The sequence below is a fragment of the Mirounga leonina genome, unplaced genomic scaffold, assembly GCF_011800145.1.
Source record: "Mirounga leonina isolate KUSES-001 unplaced genomic scaffold, KU_Mleo_1.0 Mir_170, whole genome shotgun sequence".
NCBI lineage: Eukaryota > Metazoa > Chordata > Mammalia > Carnivora > Phocidae > Mirounga > Mirounga leonina.
Genome location: NW_023270433.1, coordinates 38,115,115 through 38,133,687, shown reverse-complemented (window position 1 = coordinate 38,133,687; position 18,573 = coordinate 38,115,115). Strand labels below are relative to the sequence as shown.

At 39.8% G+C, this 18,573-nt stretch overlaps 1 non-coding gene across 1 annotated transcript; it reads left to right on the top strand.

Moving 5' to 3' along the window:
• The first annotated feature begins 596 nt into the window (after positions 1–596).
• Positions 597–731, top strand: LOC118018265. Its single transcript, XR_004681348.1, has one exon. It is a non-coding gene; the product is annotated as a U4 spliceosomal RNA (small nuclear RNA).
• The last annotated feature ends 17,842 nt before the right edge of the window (positions 732–18,573 follow it).

Below are 18,573 nucleotides of genomic sequence, written 5' to 3'. Positions count from 1 at the left end.
AAATTTATAGTTGAAATTTATCTCATCTGGCCCAGAGGTTCCCAAACTTTCTCAGTTCATGGCATCCTTTGTATCATTTTTTTCACAGCATCCCTAGGGCAAACAGTTCTATTTGTTAGTTTCAACCTTCTGAATAGATTTGCATGTCCTGGCAAATTTGCAGCTTTTTAAAAAAAACTAATACATGTAGATTCAAAGAAAAATATTTTTATTTAATTCTCAAATAACCATAACAACTTATTGATAGGATGTGGGTACCTATTATTCACCACAAATTTTTCCTCAAACTAGACTCCATCACTCACCTCATTTCTTGTTGCACATTGATTTTTGGGGGTTACCTGTTTTTTTTTTCTTCTCATGCACCTAAAAGAGTTCCTGGCATAAAGCAAATGCTTTAAAAATATTTATTAAATGAATCCAGAACCATTGGGGTTGGGGAGACCTGAATTTCCATCTGGCTTTACTCTAAACCAACTCTATGACCTTGGACTTAACCTCTGTGTCAGTTTTTATTCTTCTAAAACATGGATAATAAAAATGAATGACTACCTGGACTCTTCTAATGATTAAATGAGCCTTAAAAATCTCAGTACAGCTTTGCGCAGTGGCAGTATTGTAGCCAATGAGGTTTATCCAAGGCGCAATTATTGCTAATTGAAAAATCTCAGCACAGTGTCTGACATTTGTAACTGCTTAATGAGTGATACTTTTTAATATTACTACTACTACCATTCCAGGTCTTTTTTTCCTTTCATAGTTAGCAAGTCTTCTAGAAGGCATATTTTAAAATCTGACCACAATAAATAACTACAGTCAAAATACCAAAGGGAAACAGAGGATTAGAATTATATTGAAGGAATTCCTAGGTCTATTCTAAATGAAAATTCAGAGGTGGAGTGGAAATAGCATCAAAAACCTAGTTTAAATCAGACTTCTGCCTCTCAACAGCGTTTCTGCCCCTGAAACTCTCTAACCCTCATTTTCCTTTTCTGTTGAATGAGGGAGAAATAATACTTCTCAGAGGGATGCCATTAGGAAAAGCAGAAAAAATAGTTTCCTTCATCTCCATGTAGAAAAGAAGCTGAACATGCTCGCCTGGTGGAATTCTGAGTCCCAAGGCTCGAGACTGAGAGGAGGTCTCATATCAGTATCCACGATAGCATGTTCCCTATTTAATCTTGACATAGACTCTCTAACACTTGGCCATTTTATCAATCAGAGTTTGGTTTAGAAAACAGAAGCCACTGTAAGTCTTTTATACTGAAAATAATCTAATGCCACGTATCAGAGACTTACACAACAACTGGAGAGGCTGATGGAATCAGGAGACGATATGTCATGATAGCTTCTGCTAGCTTTCACCCAGATGAATGTATAAGAGTTGCAAGGAACCACCTTTGCTGAATCACAGGTGGACACCCCAAAACTACTGTCAAAACCCCACAGCTGCTGTCTGCTAAAGCCCATGTGCCTTCTCACCACTGCTGAAGAAGTGATGGCTTTTCTTCTTCCATCTTCCATGTGAGACCTTCTCATGGATTAGAACGTAAAACAAAGCCCTCCTGGCAAGGAAGTAGAAGAAAAGTAGTTTCCAGGCTTCTAGGCTTTGCAATACTAGAGACTGTAGAAGAAAGCAGGAATGCTAACAAGAAGCCAGTATCAAAGACTAAGGCGGGGAAGGAAGGATATACTTAGGTATGAAGACCCAAGTGTCCAATATAGGGACTTGAAGGCAGAGCAGCGGTAAAGGACAGGGCTAAGACTAAGCCTCCAGGAATACAGGGGCTAATCAGCAGCTCCACCTTTTCTTTAGGACGAAATCAGGGAATAGCCAGAGTGGTATCATGGGTACACAGTGCAGTTAGGTGACAGACTTCCCAGATGATAGGTCCGTCATGTCATCTTCCTTGGTCAGCCTTTCCAGGATCCCACACCTCCAAGGCAGCCCCTGGGTTAACCTGGCTCTCACTGAGACCCTCATTCTGAGGTCAGAGCATGCTGGTGGAGGGTACCTGGGGCTGGTGCTAAAATGTATTCCGCTTTGGGCATTTATCAAATGGGGTCCCTTTTGCTGATCCCTGGTGTATCAATATTATGAGAAAGGAGAAGGAAAAAAACAACTTGAAATTGTTTCCATCTCATGCATATCCACAGACATTCTGGATGGCAAAGTTTCACTAAAATCGTGGATAAATTCCATTGTATAGGCTTCAACATCCTCTTAACTCTCACCATAAACTTAAAGTTATTTTTCCTTTTTTAAGGAAACAGTCGTGACAGTTTTTTTTTCTCAAGAAAATGACATCAAGGTTTGTAGATACCTGTTCTCAGAAAGATAAATTCGCCATCGTTGTAGCATATGGAATATATGTTTGCTAAGTTCCTCTGAGAATCTTAGCTCAAAAATCCTGCCAGCTTATTTCTTAATGTCAGTCTCAAAAACTGGAGCTGCTTATTGAATTCAACTTATTTCCGTCCTCAGGGATAATAAAAGGAGCCAGAGAGCAGTGTACTTAGAATTATCCTTAAGATAGACAAGTTCGTCTGTGGGTATACCCCTGCAAATATGCAGAGAAAAACCTGCTAGCACTTTTGGAAGAATTCGCTTCACACACAGTAGGTTAAAACCCATGTGATGATATCTGAGCGTAAGGTAATTCTGTTTTGAATAGAGAATGAAAAGGCAGCAGAATAATTCTTTGAATGGCTCCTAGACCTCTTGGTGTCTTAAAATTTCTGTCCCAATGCGGATCTCAAAAGAACAAACATTAAGCCTAGTCAAGACAAGGAATTTACCCATGACTTCAGCAGACTCCTAATGAGTCTACTAGGGGTTTGTGGCCCCTCTCCCCAATTCCCAGCCGGGAACAGGTGCCTTACAAAACCTCCGGTAATGGGGCAGAAAAAAGGTTAAGATAAGTTGTACCAGGGGATGGTAAAAACACAAATATTCAAAGACGACGGTTGTCTAATGGGCTGCAGCTGTTCCAGCTCTGCTCCTTGTAATGATCTGAGGGTTTCAGTACCATAGGGATCATTTATCAGTGACCACCAACACCCACTGCCAGGCACTGTTATAAATCTAAAATCTTTTTTTTTTTTTAAAGATTTTATTAGAGAGAGAGAAAGAGAGAAAGAGAGAGAGAGCATGAGAGCGGGGAGGGTCAGAGGGAGAAGCAGACTCCCCACCAAGTAGGAAGACTGATGTGGGACTTGATCCCAGGACTCCAGGATCATGACCTGAGCCGAAGGCAGTCACTTAACCAACTGAGCCACCCAGGCGCCCCTAAATCTAAAATCTTTTAACCAATCTTTTAACTTTTTTAAAATCTTTTTTTTTTAAGATTTTATTTATTTATTTGACCCAGAGAGAGACACAGCGAGAGAGGGAACATAAGCAGAGGGAGTGGGAGAGGGAGAAGCAGGCTCCCCGCTGAGCCAGAAGCCCAATGTGGGGCTCGATCCCAGGACCCTGAGATCATGACCTGAGTGGAAGGCAGATGCTTAACGACTGAGCCACCCAGGCCCTCTAACTTGTTTAAATCTTTTAAACAAGGCTATGCTATTATTATAGTCATCTCACAGTTGAGAAAACTGAAGCATAGGGCAATTTAGTGCCTTGCCCTCACAGACAGCAAGGGATCGAGCTGGGATTAAGACCCGGGTGGTCTGACTCCAAAGGCCATACTTGGAACTCTTGGGACACTTGTCCCAAATCGTTAAGGCAGGATGTCCCCACCTACATGCTGTATAAATTGCTTGCCAATATCAAATTTCCAACTGCTATCCTAGGTACTTGGTAGGAGCTGGTGGGAGGCTACAGAAAGTTGAGTTGCTTCCCCAGATGAATTTTAGAAGACCTCTGAGAAAACCCACGAATTCTGAAAGACCCAAGGCCGGGCTCCACATCTACTCATTACTCAGACCACTCCTCCCTTTGGAGGCACGCACAAATTGTTCCGGCCTATTTCATTGCCGAGTAGGATCAGAATATATGATAGCAGACTAGTCAGTGATTCTGCCAGGCCCTCTATGCAGTGGGATAGGCCATTTCCTAAACACTGCTCTTTGGGGCCATTTAACCTTGTCCCCTGCTGAAGCCAGCAGACCCAGGAAGCATTAAAAATCAGGCTGCCCACCTGGGCAAGGTGCAGTGCTAGGGAGATCACACGTCTGAATTTGTCTGGGCAACAGTCTTGGTTTACTTCTGTTGCAGTGCAATGATGAATAGCACTCACTTTTGCTTTCAAGAGTCTCCCAGTGTGGACTATGAGTAATGACATTGTCACCGTGGACATGATCCACCTCTTCTTGCACATAGCCAGGAAGGAGCCCCATGGTCGGCTCCTTTGGGGGGAATGAGATGCTAGATGCATCCTCTAGAAATCAGGGACTCAGCAGCTCTGTGGATACCTAGATCTGAGCAGAAAGCCGGATGACTTCAAGGAGATCTGGGATTATGTGACCATTTCTAAATTTCTTTCTGAGAGTTTTAAGCTAAGTATAAACCTTTCAGAAAACTTTTTCCGTTTATGGATTTTCTCTCATCACATATGCAAAGCAACTATTTTAAAAACTTGCTCCCAAAGCTATTATTTTCAAAAGTAACACATCACTGTTGGTTTCTCTGTTCTCCGAGAATCCTCCATTAGCATAAGAGGAAAAACACACAGCCAGACTACATATTACCATGAAAGGGGTCACCTGAGGGAATTAGGGAAAGCCTGATTGACAGATAGGTAATAACAACTGAGCCATGACTCCCGCTCATCAGTCACAAGTTCGAGCAGCCATCAGGAGTGAGTAGGTGGGCCAGGAGAACTGGGTACACACAATTCTCCAGAGCGTCCATTGTGTTTGGGTCATTCACTTTCAATACATATCTAATTTGTTTTCAGTTTGGTAGTGGTAGGAAGATGATAGACCGGATTGGAGCAGAAGAGTAATAAAGGACTAGCCAGGACCTGATTGTTAGGGAGAGGTTGAAGAGGCTAAATCTAAGCATTGCCTGCTTCCAAAATTTGGTTAAGCCAGTTGTGCACAGGGCCCCAGTCAGCCCACAACTTCTCTCACTCATCCTGCACACTAGAAACACGACTTAATGCCCCAATCATCACCCTCCTCACCTCCCTGCCCAAATCACAAGCAAACTGAATCTTGAAGTGCCTCCACACCCACAGAATCTGGTGACAACTTGGAGGAGCAGCCTTCTGTGTAGATGTCCAACAAAACTGACCTTCTCTCCCAGACATTCAAAGGGCATGAGGGGTCACTGACAGGCGTTCACCAAAAAGATTTGAGTGAGTGAGTAGAGGTATCAAATTCTGAAGAATGCATTAAAATAGCATTTGCTTCAATTTTTAGAACTCTCCTATCTGAGGCTAATGTGGCCAAGAGCAAGAGGCAACCCTGAATGCCACCCATATGTATTACATGAGTAAGGTATCTGAGGCCTTGAAATGTACCCACCCTGTATAGACCCCCAGTGCTGAGCCCAGCAACATTCTGGCTTCACTCACCTCGGCTTTACTCACCTCACCTCCACCCTACATTCTGTTAAACTCCCTGTGAAGCTTCTCCAAAGCTGGAATCCTGGAACATCATGGTATGGGATGCTCTGTGTGGAGGAAACCAAAAACTTGATTTGGGAAAAACCTTTGATACACCAGAGTTGGCACTCAGTACTTCCATTATCTCAGCCAGATTCCATAGGGAATTGTCTTTTCTTCCATCCTGAGTTGGAATTCCAAATCTGGCCTACTATAATGATTCCCATTTCCATCAGATATTCTCTTTCTTTTTGACCCAAACCAGAAGTCTTTCTCCATATCCTCCTCGGAGAGGTTCATGGGCCTTCTTTCCTGAGATTCATCACTGAGTAATAACTGAAACCCATACATACCCCAAACCTTGTTGTTCAAACTATTTTGTGTTATAGCAACTGGGAACAAACTCCCATTCTCAATTTAAATATTAAGAACAACAAGCACAAGCAACACATTACTGTTGGTTTCTCTCTTCCAGAACTCCCTCATTCCACTAGCTTTCATGTGAGAAACTCCATTAAACTTCAGCCATTCTTGCTTGGCATCCTCACTTACTCCGACTTCTCAGGATTTGTGAATTAAATACATCCATACCATGATACACTGAGTTTTTCTTTTCCAATTCGAAATACGTTCCTCTAGCTCTTCCTCTTCAGATTGGCTCTGCCAGACCAAAAACCTTAAAACGAATCCAAATCTTAGCTCCTAATAGAACTCACGCCCTGGGATTCCTTATCTGTTCCTCTGCTATGCCTTTTAAGTAGCTAAAGCAAACAAAAATGTAAATATTGTATCCCCATATTCAACAAGGAAATATTTATGTATCATAAGGGATTTCTCATATGAGCATGCAATTAATGATACAAGTAATCTTTCATGAACATAATATTTAATTTGAGTTAGAGTTTTGAGGAAGAGGCAGTGTTCCATTACGTTTCAAGAAATAGTTTTGCCTATTATTCATTTCTAATAATAAAAAAGAGGGGGAAAAATATCATACGATTTGCTTTAGTTTTTATGAATATATCAGAGGATGTCCCTTCTGAATATTGGAGGATATACTGGTTCAGATACAGGGTATATTGTTTTAAAGTATTTTAGCTATTAGTTATAGCTGTGACTGACTTGCTTGTATTCAAACTTTGAAGAACAGTTTTCTATTATAAGTACTGATTCTATAAAACTATATAATTTAAGAAACCCAAATATTCAAGATTCTATCAATAAAACTTTGTCTATCCTTGGCCCTGTGCCTATTAGTAATGAGATGGATGCAACCAAGGGAGGGAAATCTGGATCATCTTATTTTCCTACTAGATAAGAGCACTGACCCTAGGCTTTCTGAACAGAAAAGGATCTTCCAGAGCCGTCTAGTCAAAATATAACAACTGGGGGGGGGCGGAGCAAGATGGTGGAGGAGTAGGAGACCTGGATTTCCTCTCCTCTCAAGAATTCAGCTGGATAGGAATCAAACCATTCTGAACACCTACAAACTCAACAGGAGATCGAAGAAAAGAAGAGCAACAACTCTCTGAACAGAAAAGCGACCACTTTCTGGAAGGCAGGACGTGCGGAGAAGTGAATCCGAGGCGATATTCGGGAGGATAGACGGCGGGGGAGGGGCCTCCGTCGGCCGCTTCTGGCAAGTGATAGAGCCGCGGAGCACAAAATCGGAACTTTTAAAAGTCTGCTCCGCTGAGGGATGTCACTCCGGTGGCTAAGCGGGGGGTGGAACCCTCTGGGACAGTGTGGTCTCAGGACCCTCGCGGTCACAGAAAGACCGGGGGTGCCTGAGTGCAGCAGAGCTCCCAGGTATCAGAGCAGGGAAGCCGGCTACAGAGGCGGACCCCGGCGCGGGATCTCAGCTCGGGGTGGCCAGAAACCGTGATCCACAGCACAGTCGGGCCCCTGCTCCTCCAGCAGGGACCCAACAAGCGGCAGATCCGAGGAGACTCACCTTCCTTCCCCGGGAGGAGCCAAACGGGAGTGCACCGCAGGGATCTGCTGGGTTTGGAGACTGCACGCTGGGTCGGGTGCCAGAGACAGAAACGCGCGGCCATAGGCCAGGTGAGCACGGAGTGCAGCTGGAGACCGGGGAGACGGGAGTGACTGACGGCTTTTCTCTGGGGGCTCACTGAGGAGCGGGGCCCCGAGTTCTCGGCTCCTCCAGGGCAGAGATTGGGAGGCCGCCATTTTCACTCTCCGCCTCCAAAGCTGTACGGAAAGCTCGCAGGGAAAAAAAGCCCCGGAGAGCAAACCCGAGCAGATTACTTAGCCAGGAGGGGGCAAGGGCAGGGCAATTCCGCCTCCGGCAGAGACATTTGGAAACCACGGCAACAGGCCCCTCCCCAGAAGATCAGCGAGAACAGCCAGCCAAGACCAAGTTTACCGATCAATGAGAACGGCAGAACTCCAGAGCTAGGGGAATACTGCACATAGGATTCATGGCTTTTTTACCATGATCCTTTAGTCTTTCAAAGTTAATTTTTTTTAACTGGTTTTTTTTTTTTTTTGAATTTTTCTTTTTCCCTTTTTCAACCAACATCTTATCAATCCCTTTTTTTAAAAAAACATTTTTATTTTTCATTTTTAGAGTCATATTCTATCCCTTCATAGTAGTTACCCATATTTTTGGCATATATATATAAGTTGTTCTCTCTTTAAAATTTTGAGATAGTTTCTTCTAACAGATTAAAATATACCCTAAATCTCTAGTATATGGTGTTTTCTACTCCCCTGCCTGATCACATTCTCTCCCTTTTTTTTTCTTTTTTCTTTTTTTAAATCCTCTTCTTTCTTTTTTCAAACAACTTCTTATCAATTCCTTTTATAAAATTTTTTATAATTTCCATCTTTATAGTCATATTCCATCCCTTCATCATATCAACCCTTATTTTTGTACATATATAAGTTTTTCTTTCTTTAAAATTTTGGGAGGCCCTTTCTTCTAAAAGACCAAATACACCCCAAATCTAGTGTGTGGCACTGATCTATATACCAGCCTGATCATATTTGATCACATTCTGGTTTTTTTGTTGTTGTTGTTTTGTTTTGTTTGTTTTTGTTTGTTTTTATCTTTATCTTTTTCTTTTTTTTCTTTTTCTTTTTTCTCTCTTTCCGTTTCTTTTTCCACTGCTTCAGGTCTTTTCTGATTTGTTTAGAATATATTTTCTAGGGACGTGGTTACTCTGCTAGCATTTTGTTCTCTCATTAATCTATTCACCTCTGCACAAAATGACAAGACGGAAAAAATCACCTCAACAAAAAGAACAAGAGGTAGTACCGACTGCCAGGGACCTACTCAATATGGACATTAGTACGATGTCAGATCTAGAGTTCAGAATCATCACTTTAAAGATACTAGCTGGGCTTGAAAAAAATATGGAAGTTATTAGAGAAACCCTTTCTGGAGAAGTAAAAGAGCTAAAATCTAACCAAGTAGAAATCAAAAAGGCTATTAATGAGGTGCAATCAAAAATGGGGGCGCTAACTGCTAGGATAAATGAGGCAGAAGAGAGAATCAGTAATATAGAAGATGAAATGATGGAAAATAAAGAAGCTGAGAAAAAGAGAGATAAACAACTACTGGATCACGAGGGCAGAATTCGAGAGATAAGCGATACCATAAGACGAAACAATATTAGAATAATTGCGATCCCAGAAGAAGAAGAAAGAGAGAGGGGCAGAAGGTATACTGGAGGAAATTATAGCAGAAAACTTCCCTAATTTGAGGAAGGAAACAGGCATCAAAATCCAGGAAGCACAGAGAACCCCCCTCAAAATCAATAAATATAGGTCAACACCCCGACATCTAATAGTAAAACTTACGAGTCTCATAGACAAAGAGAAAATCCTCAAAGCAGCTCGGGAGAAGAGATATGTAACCTACAATGGTAGAAACATTAGATTGGCAACAGACCTATCCACAGAGACCTGGCAGGCCAGAAAGGACTGGCAGGATATATTCAGAGCACTAAACGAGAAAAATATGCAGCCAAGAATACTATATCCAGCTGTCATTGAAAATTGAAGGAGAGATAAAAAGCTTCCAGGACAAACAAAAACTAAAGGAATTTTCAAACACAAAACCAGCTCTACAAGAAATCTTGAAAGGGGTCCTCTAAGCAAAGAGAGACCCTAAAAGCAACATAGACCAGAAAGGAACACAGACAATATACGGTAACAGTCACCTTACAGGCAATACAATGGCACTAAATTCCTATCTTTCAATAGTTACCCTGAATGTAAATGGGCTAAATGCCCCAATCAAAAGATACAGGCTATCAGACTGGATTAAAAAACAAGACCCATCGATATGCTGTCTGCAAGAGACTCATTTTAGAACCAAAGACACCCCCAGATTGAAAGTGAGGGGGTGGAAAACCATTTACCATGCTAATGGACACCAAAAGAAAGCTGGGGTGGCAATCCTTATATCAGATAAATTAGACTTTAAACCAAAGACTGTAATAAGAGATGAGGAAGGACATTATATCCTACTTAAAGGGTCTATCCAACAAGAAGATCTAACAATTGTAAATATCTATGCCCCTAACATGGGAGCAGCCAATTATATAAGGCAATTAATAACAAAAGCAAAGAAACACATTGACAACAATACAATAATAGTGGGGGACTTTAACACCCCCCTCACTGAAATGGACAGATGATCTAAGCAAAAGATCAACAAGGAAATAAAGACTTTAAATGACACACTGGACCAAATGGACTTCACAGACATATTCAGAACATTGCATCCCAAAGCAACGGAATACACATTCTTCTCCAGTCCCCATGGAACATTCTCCAGAATAGATCACATCCTAGGTCATAAATCAGGTCTCAACCCGTACCAAAAGATTGGGATCATTCCCTGCCTATTTTCAGACCACAGTGCTTTGAAACTAGAACTCAATCACAAGAGGAAAGTCGGAAAGAACTCAAATACATGGAGGCTGAAGAGCATCCTACTGAAGAATGAATGGGTCAACCAGGAAATTAAAGAAGAATTTAAAAAATACATGGAAACCAATGAAAATGAAAACACAACTATTCAAAATCTTTGGGATGCAGCAAAGGCAGTCCTAAGAGGAAAGTATATAGCAATACAAGCCTTTCTCAAGAAACAAGAAAGGTCTCAAGTATACAACCTAACCCTACACCTAAAGGAGCTGGAGAAAGAACAGCAAATAAAACCTAAACCCAGCAGGAGAAGAGAAATAATAAAGATCAGAGCAGAAATCAATGAAATAGAAACTAAAAGAACAGTAGAACAGATCAACGAAACTAGGAGCTGGTTCTTGGAAAGAATTAACAAGATTGATAAACCCCTGGCCAGACTTATCAAAAAGAGAAGAGAAATGACCCAAATCAACAAAATCATGAATGAAAGAGGAGAGATCACAACCAACACCAAAGAAATACAAACAATTATAAGAACATATTATGAGCAACTCTATGCCAGCAAATTAGATAACCTGGAAGAGATGGATGCATTCCTAGAGATGTATCAACTACCAAAACTGAACCAGGATGAAATAGAAAACCTGAACAGACCTATAACCACTAAGGAAATTGAAGCAGTCATCAAAAATCTCCCAAAAAACAAAAGCCCAGGGCCAGATGGCTTCCCAGGGGAATTCTACCAAACATTTAAAGAAGAATTAATACCTACTCTTCTGAAACTGTTCGAAAAAATAGAAATGGAAGGAAAACTTCCAAACTCATTTTATGAGGCCAGCATTACCTTGATCCCAAAACCAGACAAAGACCAAATCAAAAAGGAGAATTACAGACCAATATCCCTGATGAACATGGATGCAAAAAATCTCACCAAAATGCTAGCCAGTAGGATCCAACAGTACATTAAAAGGATTATTCACCACGACCAAGTGGGATTTATCCCTGGGCTGCAAGGTTGGTTCAACATCCGCAAATCAATCAATGTGATATAATACATTAACAAAAGAAAGAACAAGAATCATATGATCCTCTCAATAGATGCAGAAAAAGCTTTTGACAAAGTACAGCATCCTTTCTTGATCAAAACTCTTCAGAGTATAGGCATAGAGGGTACATACCTCAATATCATAAAAGCCATCTATGAAAAACCTACAGCGAATATCATTCTCAATGGGGAAAAACTGAGAGCTTTCCCCCTAAGGTCAGGAACACGGCAGGGATGTCCACTATCACCACTGCTATTCAACATAGTATTGGAAGTCCTAGCCACAGCAATCAGACAACAAAAAGAAATCAAAGGCATCCAAATCGGCAAAGAAGAAGTCAAACTCTCACTCTTTGCAGATGATATGATACTTTATGTGGAAAACCCAAAAGACTCCACCCCAAAACTGCTAGAACTCATACAGGAATTCAGTAAAGTGGCAGGATATAAAATCAATGCACAGAAATCAGTGGCATTCCTATACACCAACAAGACAGAAGAAAGAGAAATTAAGGAGTTGATCCCATTTACAATTGAACCCAAAACCATAAGATACCGAGGAATAAATCTAACCAAAGAGACAAAGGATCTGTACTCAGAAAACTATAAAATACTCATGAAAGAAATTGAGGAAGACACAAAGAAATGGAAAAATGTTCCATGCTCATGGATTGGAAGAACAAATATTGTGAAGATGTCAATGCTACCTAGAGCAATCTACACATTCAATGCAATCCCCATCAAAATACCATCCACTTTTTTCAAAGAAATGGAATAAATAATCCTAAAATTTGTATGGAACCAGAAAAGACCGCGAATAGCCAGAGGAATGTTGAAAAAGAAAAGCAAAGCCGGCGGCATCACAATTCCAGACTTCCAGCTCTATTACAAAGCTGTCATCATCAAGACAGTATGGCCCTGGCACAAAAACAGACACATAGCTCAATGGAACAGAATAGAGAGCCCAGAAATGGACCCTCAACTCTATGGTCAACTCATCTTCGACAAAGCAGGAAAGAATGTTCAATGGAAAAAAGACAGTCTCTTCAACAAATGGTGTTGGGAAAATTGGATAGCCACAAGCAGAAGAATGAAACTGGACCATTTCCTTACACCACACACAAAAATAGACTCCAAATGGTTGAAAGACCTCAATGTGAGACAGGAGTCCATCAAAATCCTAGAGGAGAGCACAGGCAGCAACCTCTTTGACCTCAGCCACAGCAACTTCTTCCTAGAAACATCGTCAAAGGCAAGGGAAGCAAGGGCAAAAATGAACTATTGGGACTTCATCAAGATAAAAAGCTTTTGCAAAGCAAAGGAAACAGTCAACAAAACCAAAAGACAACCGACAGAATGGGAGAAGATATTTGCAAATGACATATCAGATAAAGGGCTAGTATCCAAAATCTATAAAGAACTTATCAAACTCAACACCCAAAGAACAAAGAATCCAATCAAGAAATGGGCAGAAGACATGAAAAGACATTTTTCCAAAGAAGACATCCAAATGGCCAACAGACACATAAACAAGTGCTCAATATCGCTTGGCATCAGGGAAATCCAAATCAAAACCTCAATGAGATACCACCTCACACCAGTCAGAATGGCTAAAATTAACAAGTCAGGAAATGACAGATGTTGGCGGGGATGCGGAGAAAGGGGAACCCTCCTACACTGTTGGTGGGAATGCAAGCTGGTGCAGCCACTCTGGAAAACAGGATGGAGGTTCCTCAAAAAGTTGAAAAAAGAGCTACCATATGATCCAGCAATTGCACTACTGGGTATTTACCCCAAAGATACAAAAGTAGGGATCCAAAAGGGTATGTGCACCCCGATGTTTATAGCAGCAATGTCCACAATAGCCAAACTGTGGAAAGAGCCAAGATGTCCATCGGCAGATGAATGGATAAAGAAGATGTGGTATATATACACAATGGAATATTATGCAGCCATCAAAAGGAATGAGATCTTGCCATTTCCAACGACGTGGATGGAACTGGAGGGTATTATGTTGAGCGAAATAAGTCAAAAAGAGAAAGACATGTATCATATGACCTCACTGATATGAGGAATTCTTAATCGCAGGAAACAAACTGAGGGTTGCTGGAGTGGGGGGTGGGGTGGGAGGGATGGGGTGACTGGGTGATAGACACTGGGGAGGGTATGTGCTCTGGTAAGTGCTGTGAATTGTGCAAGACTGTTGAATCTCAGATCTGTACCTCTGAAACAAATAATGCAATATACGTTAAGAAAAAAAAAGAAGAAGAAGAAGGTAGCAGGAGGGGAAGAATGAAGCGGGGGAAATCGGAGGGGTAGACGAACCATGAGAGACGATGGACTCTGAAAAACAAACTGAGGGTTCTAGAGGGGAGGGGGGTGGGAGGATGGGTTAGCCTGGTGATGGGTATTGAGGAGGGCACTTTCTGCATGGAGCACTGGGTGTTATGCACAATGAATCATGGAACACTACATCTAAAACTAATGATGTAATGTATGGGGATTAACATAAGAATAAAAAAAATGAAAAAATATATAACAGCTAGATATCATTCTATGTTTTAACTCCTATGGAAGGAGGATGTAGAGGCAAAAACATTTAGGGAAGAAAAGTCCGTTGCTCACAAATTCGGTTTGCAAGAGAGCCAGATTTCAAAAAAACTGTCTCATCAAATAAAAACAACAAATATTTAAAGAAAAAAAAATCTGCAAAATTACCAGTTCATCAAATTTGCAGTTATCTGTTCATGGTAGAAAAAAAGAGCAATGTTCTCAGTTATCATATCCAAGAAAATTCTGACATAATCTCAGGTATCAGCGTTATAAAAATCAGGGATAAAGATGCTTTTGTTAGAGGGACACCTGGTGGTGCAGTTGGTTGAGCATCTTACTCTCGGTTTCAGCTCAGGTCATGATCTCCGGGTCCTGGGATCGAGCCCCACGTCAGGCTCTGCGCTCAGTGTGGAGTCTGCTTGAGATTCTCTCTCCCTCTCCTTCAGCTCATGCTGTCTCTCTCTAAAATAAATAAAAATCTTTTTTTAAAAAAGATGCTTTTGTTAGAAAGTCAGTAACTTATGAGAACACTCATGATTTCATTTATTTTGAGACTAAAACTAAATATAGTGACTGGTTTGTGTCAGGGTGCAATGTTTTGTTGCTTTGTTTTTGTTTGTTTTCCTAATTGTGGGATGTGATGTAAATTTTACCTATAATGGAGAACTGCCAAGGGGTCAATTTCACTTTCACACTTCAACCAACTGACAGAGGTTATGGAAGCATGAAGGATTCTGGAAGCCTCATCTGGACTCAGTACAAAACGACGTATTTGAACATTATTTTCTGCCATGAGCATGGCAAGAGTGAGTGAAACCATTTCTTTCTTCTTCCTTTCTTTCTTTTTTTTTTTCAGTGAGTGAAATAATTTCTGCCAGACACTTTTTATTTTTTAACCTCTGTGCAGTTTGAATGCCCTTCTTTTAGTTATAAAGAAAATGGATGGGACGGGAGAAAGGCGACCAGGTAAAATCACACAAACAACACATAGCATAACTCTGACTTGAAACCAGATGTTGTAATGAGTAGTCCATCAAATGTGTAGGGGGTGAAGAGCTGAGTGGCACTCATAAATATTTGCGGTGAACTATTTCTTTCGATTTCACTAAGCTGTATACACTCCAAGAACTAAAATAACCACATCGTGCTCTGGAGCTTATCCATTCCAAGTAATTATAGTTTCTTCACAGTAATGGTTTCTTTTTCAATGTGGAGAGAATGAGTTTTTTAAAATATTAAGGTGACTAATCCCGGTATGCAATATAATCACTGACTGTTCATTGTATGGAAGAGTTCAGTTGGCTTCCCAGAAATCTCAGGGTGACCCTCTGGCTGAGTGGTAAGGAGTACAATGCGTTAATTTTGTGAAGTGACTGTTGTATGTTAATTACATGGTGCCACAGAAGGAAGGGTGCTGTTTCTGCCCAACTTCTTTTGTAAAGGGTCAATTCTTTACCTCTAAAATTTGATTTTTTAGTCTCTACTGGGTTCATTGATAGTTCTTTTCCACATAATAAATGCTTAGCTTAGCCAAGAATGTTTTCTAGTTTTGCTTTAAAGTGCATGGTTTCCATAAAAATTCCCTCAAATAATCCTTGTCTCTTTTCCTCAGAGATGAGTTGCCTTTTTTAGGTTGAGTGTGGCAAACCGAGGGTTTCTTCTTCAGCTACAGTCCCCTCACTTGGCAGTGGAAAGGGGCAAGTAGATAATTTAGGAATTCCTGCCAAATAGACTGCTGGTGTCATTCACTTCCTTTAGAGGTCTAACCACAGATGGCTCATCCTACAGCAAGGAGGGCTTTAAGACCAGTTTATTGTAGAGGACTCAAAACCACTGTGGATCCTAAACATCCTCTGCATAAGGTAATTTCATTCTAAAATATTACTAGGAAATGCAAGGACAGTAAAGCCTAATCCTTCTTGCACATTAGTATTTAAACATATAATTAATAATTAATATTAATTAATTTATTAATAATTAGATCCCCTAAAAAGCCACTCTTAAGAAAAGACACACTTGGTCTTGAAAAGGGCTAAGAATCTCTTCGGAAGGATACTATGTAAAAACTGAGTAGGAGTGGCAGGAAAAAAATAGCTTGAAAGCTATTGATTCTGCAAGAGAATGGAACTCAGTGGAGTTCTGTTTCTTTACAGACAGCTACTTAAAGTCCACTGACAGATTATAGCATTGTTGATGTTGAAGGGAACCTCAAAGAAGGAATTGTAACATAAACTTAAAGATTGCTATTTTTTCCTTTAAAAATGCATAAGAAATCAAGGTAGCATTTTACTGTGTTGTTAATGCCAACAGCAATAAAATGTTTAAAACTGGGAAAAAAGTTTTGTCACAGCCTTAGAAGACACAGCCCTTGTCTCTAAGGATGGAAAGAGCTGTTTGTCCTATGAATTCCATTTGCATAAACAAATATTTAACATTAATACTTGAATGTTTCACCAAAAAGTCCTGCATTTTAGTGAGCTTTGTGAGATCCTGGAAGATTGTATCAGAAAAAAAACATCCTTCATGCTCACTTCGGCAGCACATATACTAAAAACATCCTTCTGCATCTATATCCTAATTATAAAAACCATTGAAATATATATTGTTCACTGAGCTTTTCTTATATTATTAAAACACATATATGTTAATTTGTGGGGAAACGGCATTAGGAGAACAAGACTGTAACCCCTATAAATGACGGAAATGAACAAAGGAGTATTAAAATGAGGGAAAGTATCTACTTGTTCAGAATGGTGACATTCTGTGATGGTTATGTCAAAAGGCTGAGGGGTTGGGGCACCTGGGTGGCTCAGTCTGAGCATCTGACTCTTGATTTCGGCTCAGGTCATGATTTCCATGTCCTGGCATCCAGCCCGGCATTGGGCTCCACACTCAGTGGGGAGTCTGCTTGAGGATTCTCTCCCTCTCTCTCTACCCCTCCCCTCCCACTTGTGCTCTCTCTGTGTCTCTCTCTAAAAATAAATAAACCTTTTAAAAAAAAGTTGAGGGGTAAATGCTGACACACAAAACAGAACTAATCAGTTTAAATAGGTAAAAAAAAGAAATTATTTTATCTAAGGCAATGCCAAGATCATTCTATAAAAGGTAATTCCATTCCTGGAATGGAAATAAAAGAATATTTCCTTAACACCATAAATGTTATCTATCATTATATGTAATGAAGAAATTCTTAAAGCATTTTAACTAAATTTAGGAAAACAAAACAAAAAACATAACCAAAATTATTAGTAAATATAGATCTGATAATATTAGCCTAAATGAACAAGAAAAAAGAAAAAAAGAAAGATATAAATTTGGAAAGAAAATGAGATATTATATTTATTTGTAGATATGATTTCCTAGAAAGCCCAAAAGAAATCTCTAAAAATAAAGAAAACTATTGGAACTAGAGAGACTCTTTCATGCATACCTGGTACAAAAGAAATATACAAATAGCTCTGTTATGTACGGTGATACCTACTTTTTCCATACCAGCTTTGCCAGGAGGTCCTGCCCTGAGAATTATAGCAAACCCTTAGGTAAGAGTGAGCAGTAGAATTAAAAACCCATTGCACGGGGGGAAAGAGCTTGATAACAAGTACTTAGGGGCAGGAAGGATATTTATATTTCACATACACCTTTCTATTTATTTGAATGTTTACTATGAAGACTGAGAACACTTTCATTCAACTTTTGTTTTCTATTCACACAAACATATTTAACATAAAAATATTTTATATTATTAGCTAGATGAATTACTTAATTCCTACTGTTGCCTACCACTCTCCACTCATTTCCACTATATTTCTGAATATGATGATGCTTCAGGAAGATATTCGACAATTATACTGTGGCTTAACCTACCCCATAGTATACAGTATCATGATTCCCTAGGGAATGAAAAATCATAATTTGAGAAACACAGCTCTAATTTAATTTTAATATGACAGTTCCCTAATTCAAGCACATCTTATTGAAATATATAATTGAATCTTTATGGAATTCCAAGTTTAATTGAAATGGATATGGTTCTAGTTGTTTGCATGCTAGCCTTTATTTGAGAGAGAAAATAAAGGTATTTTCGGTCATTGCAGAAGCCAGTTTAGGAAATTTGAACCAGCCTGTTGAACAAAAGAGATAAAGAGTCTTTTTTAAAATCCAGACAATTATTTCTTTAATTAATATCTGTCACTATTAGACAGACCACCTTCTAAATGCATAATTTAATTTCACGGACTGATGCCTTTCTTGGAAGTGCAGCCTTGTGTAGTTTGTAATTTGTCATAGTTGACTTCTTTACAGGGCAAAAGATTAAAATTTTTAGAAGTTTAACCATTTTATTGTTGCCCTACCATGGAGTAAAACAGCATTTGGAAGTCCAGGGTTTAGAATTCTCATAACCAGAAAGAAATGTTCTTTTGGCTATAACATATCTATATGCTATAATGACAAGGACAGTATAAATGTTATATATATATATATAACATACATATTATATATATGTTTACTTTCCAACAATAGTAG